The sequence below is a fragment of the Coenobita brevimanus genome, chromosome 100 (assembly GCF_032717465.1).
Source record: "Coenobita brevimanus isolate Jiangsu-jjx chromosome 100, ASM3271746v2, whole genome shotgun sequence".
Classification (NCBI taxonomy): Eukaryota; Metazoa; Arthropoda; class Malacostraca; order Decapoda; family Coenobitidae; genus Coenobita; species Coenobita brevimanus.
In genome coordinates, this window is record NC_137053.1 from 40420229 (window position 1) to 40429965 (window position 9737).

Genomic DNA, 9737 nt, shown 5'->3' on the forward strand with positions numbered 1-9737 from the left:
GTAGTAGTAATAATGGAAGTAGCAGTAATAGTAACAGTAGCAGTAATAGTAGTAGTGGTAATAGTAGTAGTAGTAGTAGTAGTAGTAGTAACAATAGTAGTACTAGTAGTAGTAGTAGTAGTAGTGGTAACAGTAGTAGTAGTAGTAGCAGTAGTAGTAGTAGTAGTTGTTGTAGTAGTAGTAGTAGTAATAGTAGCAGTAGTAGTAGCAGTAGCAGCAGCAGTGACAGTAATAGCAGTAGCAGCAGAAGTAAAGTAATCCCAGATTGTCTAGCCGGGCAGCCTCGTCAACCACGGGAAAGCAACCCACCCTGCAGGGCCATTCAGTGCAGTGAACCAGTGTTCCCTTGTGGTGAACAGCGCCTACCAGAGTATCAAGGTTTGGTTCTTGCTTGGACGCCTCCTTTGTGTTGCTACACCCAATTAACAGGGGCACCATAGTGGGCTCCAGATCACTCCGTTATTTGGTATATGGTTTCCACTTAGATTGGTGAATGGCATTCTGGGTTACAGGAAACCATTAGGCTTGTCACTTCGTACAGTGTCGCCTAAAGCAACACTAAATCGAGTTAGTGATAAAATGTTTCCTTTTATGTACAAACTTCTCAGAAAATTCTGTTAACTCGAAGTCTATCTACTCTAGCTGCAAACCAGTCAAGAGAACAAACTGGATTTCGTAGTGGTTACACAGTTTATAGACCATAATCAGGATATGAACCAGATTATTGAAAAAAAAATTTAATGACATTTATTTATCGTAAGAAATCATTTGACTCGAATGAAACTGTAACAGTGATGAGACAGTCTAAGGAGAGCTTATAGAAGAATCTTGTGTTAAAGTGCTAGATAGTATTTATATAGATATCATTCCTACCACGGAAAGCCATAAGAATAACCAGAAAATATAATTCAAGACAGGTATTGTCCCAGGAGACGCTTTCAGAAATTTAGTTGGAGTGGCGAAGAAAGTAAGTTTATCAATTCAACAGTATTTTGTGTACTGATATTTTTTTTTTTGGGGGGAGGGGTCGGGGACGACCTGCAAGAAACTATATCTGATTAAAGTAGTGCAAATCAGACTAGGTTTGAAAATGAACATCAAGAAGACGAAGCATAACCCTTTCATTTAGTGAAGCATCCTATATTTTGTTTTTGCTATGCCGGACGATTTGATTCATCTTAGGAGAGACTTCTCGAACTAGAAGGCTCATATACAGCCTTCATTGTCCCTCCAGTACGAGAAGATATTCCTGAGACAAATTAAATTGCATAGAAAATACCAGAATATCAATAGTATAATATGTCATTGAACTGAAGGAATTATATCTAAAAGATATGTTCAATCCCTTCCAGTAAAAATATAAGATCAAGAACTAGAATGGTCAAGGAATAGTACCAAGGCAGTTAGTTCAAACTATTTCAATTCGTGACACAAAATCAAGTGAAGAATAGAAATGCGATGGAAGCTTTTGGTAAACTATATAACTACCGTAAATGAGAGATAAGCGGCTATCTTCATGTCAGAATAAATGCTTCTCTAATCAATATGTTCTTCTTCTTACTTATGGGTCAGAAACGTGGAGTCTAACAAAACTGTTGGAAAGACACCTTTACCTGGAAGTGAATGGAAAGGATAATATTGGGTACCACGTTGAGTACACCGCTTCCCGTCCGATCAGCGAAGTTAAGCAACGTTGGGTCTGGTTAGTACTTGGATGGGTGACCGCCTGGGAACACCAGATGCTGTTGGCATCCCTACGTGTCAAGTGGGGTTGGTGGAGGATTAGTGCCCCTCCCTGTAAAACAATTAACTCTAAGCCGTTGGCCACCCCGTTTGGGATACATGGCGTCTGGCAATGAATGAATGAACAAGAGAAAGCTCGTGGATAGGAGAATAGACCGATTATAGTATACAAGGTAATCGTTATGGAAAAGGAAAAAAAAAACATACACAAGTGCATGTGGGTAGATCACGTCTTTCGTAAATAACAGACGAGCTAGCAGAGTGACTGTGTGGCAAGTCAGAGAAAGCGTAAAAAAAATAAATAAATAAATAAATAAAGGGCAAACAGAGGACGAGGTGGAAATCCAATACAAGGTTACATGCTAGAGTTAGATAGAACAGGCTGGCAGCCAGTAGATCAGAGAACGAAAGGAGTAACATACATCTTGCAGTGGACTGACTAGGACTAATAATGATGATGATGATGATGATAAAGAACATCATTCTGAAGGGATTAGTAGAGAATTTTTCTAATTCCTCCTCCACGAGAGGTTTTTCTCCGGCTGAATAAAGTAGTCTGAAGGTACAAAGGGTAAATACAAAAGAGGTCATCGGGTTGAGATGGATAAATAAACAATGACTGCAGGTAGCACTGGTAGCATTTCGTCAAGATGCTTAGAACAAAAGCACACAAGAGAGCCTTACGCAAAGTAATTAATTAACTGAGTTATCTAAATAACATAGACGACCACGAAGAACAATTGACCCAGCAGTGACGTTGACGAGTCGTGTGAACTGGTCTGTCCGTAGCTCTTGTCTCAGCTTCATCTTGAAGAGTGTAACACTGAAGAAATGTCCAGTGTAAGGCAACCCAATCAAAGTGACACATCTGGCTGGTATAACAGCTCAACTTTGCTACATTAAGTGACCTGAAATTCCATAATTCTCATTACTATTATTTCCTCGGTTCATGTTTCAGTCATGGGATTTCTGAAATGTTACCATATTTTCCAGATGCCGTAATGAGTTCCCTACTTAGCAAGATTGAAGAATACACCCACTGTGAGATGTATAAAATTATGTCCCGTTTCGTGCCAGACGGTAAGCCCTCGAGTTCATTAATACTGTCCACGACAAAAGCCTCAAGGCACCTCTATCGCTAATCGTCGCTCCCTTTTTCCCTTACCCAACTCCACTTCATCCTTTCACATGGTTCTTCTCTTTCATATCCTCAGTTTCTCCGAATTTTCATGATGAACCAGAACCAAAATCTGTGAATTGCAAGGTGGTGACATTAAGGGGTGGGTGAAGAGAAGACAGATCACATACATTGCGGGTTTGGTGGCAGTTGCCAAGAGTAAAATACAGCCGACCATCACGTTCAGGATTAACATGGCACCCAGCGTGAAATAGGAGAAACATAAAGTGAAATGAGACAGGAGAAAGAGGAAAATAAAATCCTGTAGTGAGACATCCCTACTGCTGGGCGAACACGCTCGTCCCCCTGGCAGCATTTGTTTGTCTCTGTGTTGGCACATCCACAGCTTATGGGATTACCTGTTGCTCACAGCTTTCATTTTCATTTCATCGAGCACAGTAATCATCCAAAAACTGCAGACAGAATGCGAAATGTTGTTCAAAAGCTTTTTCTTCACTAGGGGGATTTACGCCTGTGTGTCCAGCTTCCTGACCAATCATGGAATACATCACACTCAGCGGGCACGACGCACCTCGAGTTGTAAATAATTTCACCAGAGCATTTAATGCGCAAAAACACCAGATTTGTGTTTTTCGGAAGGATTATCTGCCCAATATTTAACGTGACTGTAGCCGAGCGTGAGTGAGCGTTGGTGTAGCGATGGCGGTGGTGTGTTTATGAGGGCGGGATGCGAGGTAACCTGAACTCACATGGCCTCGATTTTTCCTACCCTCACCCGCTTTATGGCTCTCATGGTGACCATCACTAGTCCAGGTCGGTTGGGAAAAATATATAAGACCATGTAAACGACAACTTGAATTTGTACTTACATGAGTAGACATCTCTTTCAGTTGACCCAAATCTATTGTTGTTGTTGTTGTTATATTGCCCCACACTCACTTCGACGTTACTCAGGTGAACTGGTGGCTAAGGCTGTGCTTTTGCAGTCCACCATCCTCCTTTCAGGGGCTAGGGATGGAGCTGAGTGAGGACCACTCCATAACCCGGCTGCATCTGTGTCACCCTGATGTAGGTGTCCTTGTTTAGCACCATCCGTTTGTGTTGAAAAATAATGCAAAAAGTAAACCTGGCAAGATACAAACACACACACACACACACACACACACACACACATATATATATATATATATATATATATATATATATATATATATATATCTATATATGGAGCCTCTGTGGTACAGTGGTAAAGTGTGCGTTTTCGTACACTAAAGAACGAGGGTTCGCGACCTGCCAGGGTAATAAACTTTGGGAGCGTTCTTCTGGCCACGTACTGCATTGGTGGACACAAGGGGTGCTGTGGTTGAACCAGTGTCGCATACTATAAAGTATGCATGCACCCAGTCGGGTTGTGCGGGCCGATTACACTTGGTTCACAGACTACACACACATCCAAAGCCACTCCAACACAACAATTACACTTACAAGCACTTCTTACCCTACAATTACAATCTCTGCTAGACAGCCTAAGCCGCTTGGTAGAGATACATTGGCTGTATCGTCCCCACTTCGGTCGGGATAGGCCGGTCCTGCAGTGGACACACAAACGGCTGATGAGATGATATATATATATATATATATATATATATATATATATATATATATATATATATATGGATACATAGATTTAAAGAAGGATAGGTAGATAGTCAGACAGATAGATAGACACATAGACACATAGATAGTAAACAGATTGATTAATATATATATATATATATATATATATATATATATATATATATATATATATATATATATATATATATATATATATATATATAATATATATATATATATATATATATATATATATATATATATATATATATATATATATATATATATATATATATATATATATATATATATATATATATATATATATATATATATATATATATATATATATATATATATATATATATATATATATATATATATATATATATATATATATATATATGGTTGTTCTCTGTCCCCCCTAATATCGTTGGGAAAGAGGTAAGTGCGCCTTAGTTTACCATCACGTTACGCTGGCTTATGGAATTCTCGGATGTGTACACATAAAACAGTCTTCGTGGCGTTCTCTTCCTTACTCTGGAAGTTTGGCGACAGCAAACTGTCAGCGCCAGTCAGGCCTTCAAGCAGTGCCTGGATCATCAAAACTCAGCACCAAATATCCGTTCACTTACTCTGCTTATTACATATACATGTAGTCTAGAAATTTGCCGAAGTTACCTGGGAAGACCTTATCATCTTAAGAATCACTTCTAAAGAAGCTATTTAGTGTTATTTATAGTACCAAAAGAATTTGGTGATGTTAGAACTGAATTATTCGTAACCATTTAGAGAAACATTATGATTTCACGACCCATTCCTGTATAAGCACTGCAATACCCCATCACGATACATTTTGCTTTTGCTATTATTGCATTAATTTTTTCAACTTAACAATGCACCTTCGTAGAAGTTGTTGTTGCTTACTAACCCCGGTCTGTTTAGCCGACCGGACCCATCAATTGCAGGCAAGCAACAGCCTCTGTAGCGCCGTCCCGCGCAGTGGACTGATGTTCCCGTGCAGTAGGTAGCGCTTTGCCACTGCGAGGTGCGGGGAAGTGTATGGAGCTTTGGTTCCCGGATGGACTCTTCAATTGCGTCGCTCCACCCAATTAACAGAGGTACCATAAGAGCCCCCACATCAAGCCATTTTATGGTTATGTGGTTATCACCTAGCGTTGTAAATAGTTTCCAAGGTTACATGAGATCATTAGGCTTGTCACACACAGCAGAGCCACCTGAGGTGGAAAGTAGACTAATAACAGTGACAGGAAGGATGGGGAGATAGGAAGAGAGAAAGGCATAAAAAATGATAAAGGTGAATGAAGAAGTCGGCATCGCTACATCACGTGAGTAGATGATTGTCATTTGTTGTTCTTGTTGTTGCTCAGTCCCTGTCCTTCCGATTATGCAGATCCGTCGACTGCAGGTAAGCAACAGGTTCTCTACACCGTTGATGGTGTGTCTGCGCCTTAGTGTCAGTGAAGAAGGTTAATGAAGAATGAGGTTAGCTTCTTCGACTCAAAGTTTCTCCTGTACCGAAAGGAACTGTTGAAAAAGAATCATCGTATTGAGGAGTTAAAACATACGACAGTACGAGTATAAATTGCAGTAATGAAAGTTGCCATCATGATCTGCAGATTCCCGTAAGTAACAGAGCAACTTAAAACAATCTGAATTTTTTATATGAAGGGAAAATTTATTAGAGAAGCACTATAAGAAAGTAACAAAAAATCCAAAGAGCGCTGGATAATCTTCATCCTTTAAATCCTCGCTCTTACAAAATACTTAATTGAGGCACTGAGCTAAATTATTGGAGGGAGGCTGGTGGGAGAACCACCAAAAACACCTAAAAAAATTCCAGGGTGATCGAGGTAGGCACCATTTATTTGAAAATTGCTGCATTACAAGACTTAATTTGCTTCCAGCTCAATATAACAGAGGAAACGATTGATGAGAGAGGGGCCAAAATACACCTGAAGTAATATTTGTGGTGATGTTGGGTCATAATCGTAAAGGATCTCAATTTGTAGGTAAACTAAACATCATAAATATTACTGCCAAGACATATTCAGCTTCATTATTTTTCTTTACTGTTACAATCACATAGCTGTACGGTAATTATTAGCTGTATTAGCGAAAAATACAAATATAAACTAAAAGTCTTATACACTGGTTAATCTCATGAGTGTTTGTCAGTAGGAGGCGCTTGGTGGCGGTCACCATCCCGAGTCTGTAGTGGACGAGTTACTTTGATTTATATTGGACTAAAACAATAGGGAAAAAAACTAAACACGGAGAAAAAATTAATGATATGCATAACCGTAATTAGTAAAAGAAATGCCTAACTGACTTTGAGCTAAAAAAGTAGAGAAAAAACAAGAGAAAAATGTACCAAACAGCAAGAGAAAAATGCACCAAACACCCAGGGAAAAAAGCACCAAACAACAATATATAAAAATAAGTAACTAAATAAACAAGTGGTGCCACGCACAATAAACCTCGCCAAACAACAGTTATTTTATTTTCAACCGTTTTCAAGTTACAGCCCTCTAAAACTACGTGATCTTGCTTTTGGCCATTCAAGGTCACTCAAGATCAAAGGTCATGGTGCCAAATGAAAACCCGTCTGGGACTTACTGTATGTTGATAAAAATAAATATCTATCTGCAACCAGTTTCCAGTTATAATAGCCCCCTAAATATCCGTGACCTTGAGTTTGAGTTTTCAAGGTCACCTAAGGTCAAAGGTCTTGGTGCCAAATGAAAGACCATATCGGAGTTCCTGTATGCTGATAATGATAAATATCTTTTTCCTCAACCGTTTTCTAGTTATAGCCCTCTGAAAATCCGTGCCCTTGATTCTGACCTTTCAAGGTCGCTCGATTACCCCCAAAATTTAATCACTTTCTTTTGGGACCAGTGCCCACAAATCCATAAAGTTACATGTAATTTCATTCTGCCGTTCTTCCGTAATGTTGCTAACAAAGAAACAAAGAAACAAAGACTCTCGACCAAAAACAATACCTCGCCGGATTACGTCTGGGCGAAGTGATAAATATCAGTTCAGTGTTAATTTGAGTAGCGATCAGTTTGCCGAGACGCACAGCTTTCGAAGAATTAATTGAACCTGAAAAAAACAAAAATAGAAAGAAAAATGATGGAGAGGGAAAAAATATGGTGAGAGGCGAGCCATCTCTCCTCCTCTCACACACACACAGCTTGAAAACTCACCCAGCCTCCAACCCCTGCCAGAGATATTTTGCAGACAAGGACTGCGAGAGAGAGAGAGAGAGAGAGAGAGAGAGAGAGAGAGAGAGAGAGAGAGACAGACAGACAGACAGACAGACAGACAGACAGACAGAGGGACGAACGGACGGACGGACAGAGAGAGAGAGAGAGAGGGGGTGGGGCTGAACAAGCAAGGAAGGACGAAGGAGGGGAAGACCCAGACAGGCGCGACAAAGAGGGGAGCACGGAAAATGGATGACCTGAGGAAGCAAGAAACGCTGGGAGGGACAGGAAGGGAAGGAAGAGGAAGAGCATGAGGAAGGAAGGAAGCAAGGAGATTGGAGGGAAGAGTTTGCGGTTAACAGCGAGTGAGAGGAAGGAGGCGAAGAGAGATACAAGAAAATGGAGGAAAATAAGATGAAAGGACTGCAGCAAAAGAGGAAGGAAGGAAGGATGGAAGGCAGCATCGAGAATGTAAACAGGAGTGAGTGGCTGACATCAAAGTGCCAAATGAAATGTGGTAAACTGAAGAAGACAGGAAGGAAGCGAATAGGAGTGAGGAAAATGGAGAAAAGAAAGGGAAGAGACTGAGGAGGAAGGGGAGGAGGAGGGAAGGAAGGAAGCAATAAAAGTGGAGGGAAAAGAGAAGGACAAGCATCAAGTGTCAACTGGAGTGGAGGAAACGAAGTGAATCAGCAGAAAAGAAGAAGACGATAGTGATGATGATGATGATGATGATGAAGAAGAAGAAGAAGAAGAAGAAGAAGAAGAGGAAGGAGGAGGAGGAGGAGGAGGAGGAGGAGGAGGAGGAGGAGGAGGAGGTGGAGGAGGAGGAGGAGGAGGAGGAGGAAGAGGAAGAGGAGGGGGAGGAAGAGGAGAATAGATGAAAGAGAGCAAGCAATGCATACGGCTGGGTATCAAATGTGGGAGTGAAGAACGGAAGAAAGAGAAAAAAGATGTGAGGAGAGTGAGGAGAGAGACAGGAAGGGGAGAAGAAGGGGAACGATTAAAAAGAAAAGGAAAGAGGTGGAGAGGAAGAGGTAGTAAAGGGAATGAAAGAGGAAAAGTGGGTGATGATGATGATGATGATGAGTGGCAGATATGAGGAATGGAAGACGATGACGAATGGAATACAGGTAGAGAGAGAGAGGGGGGGGGGGAGAAAAGTCGAGGAGGAAGGGAAAAAGGAAAAAAAAAGGGGGTGAGATGGATTAAGAAGAAGTGAGAGGTGACAAGGAAACGAAAAAAGACGAGGCTGCGAGACAAGAAAAGAAAATGAGAAACAGAAGAGGAAACGAAAAAGAAAAAGGAATGTAGAGAAAAAAGAAATAGGGAAGACGGTGATGGGAGAGAAGAAGAATGAGAGAAAAAGAAGAGGATAAGGGGGGAGAAAAAAATGGAAAGAAGGCAAGAATAATAAGAACACAGAGAAGAGGATGAAGAGCAAAAATGTAAATTAAACAAGGATGTTGGAGAGAAAAGTGGAGGAGAACGTCGAATGCAAAATAAGAGGAAATGATGAAATGATGAGAGTGGAAGAAAGCAAGATAAGGATGATGAATAAAAAAAGAATGTAGGTGGTGAAAGGGGGAGGTGATAAAATGAAAGAAAACAAGGAAAGAAAATGGAGAGAAACGCGGATGGATGGCATCCAATAGCAGACGGTGCAGTGGAAAAAAGAGAGTGGAATGGAGAGACAAGAGCAGGACGGAGTGGAGAAGCATGCCTCCACATTCCAACCAGCGCCTTTCCTCCAGCAAAAACCAGAGGGCTGAAAGAGAGCGAGCGAGCGAGAGAGAGAGAGAGAGAGAGAGAGAGAGAGAGAGAGAGAGAGAGAGAGAGAGAGACTGACAGACAAACCGACAGACAGAGAAACAGAGACAGACAAAAGACAGAGAGGAGAGGGAGGAGTACGGGAAAGAAATATGGAATTGTCATAGACACACAGAGCACACTGACCTTACGGTGTTTCCAAGGTGGTCTGGTCATAATGTAACTACTTACTCTCT

General features: G+C 40.8%; 1 pseudogene; it reads left to right on the forward strand.

Moving 5' to 3' along the window:
* The first annotated feature begins 1631 nt into the window (after nucleotides 1-1631).
* LOC145414740 (5S ribosomal RNA) lies at nucleotides 1632-1751 on the forward strand (annotated as a pseudogene).
* The last annotated feature ends 7986 nt before the right edge of the window (nucleotides 1752-9737 follow it).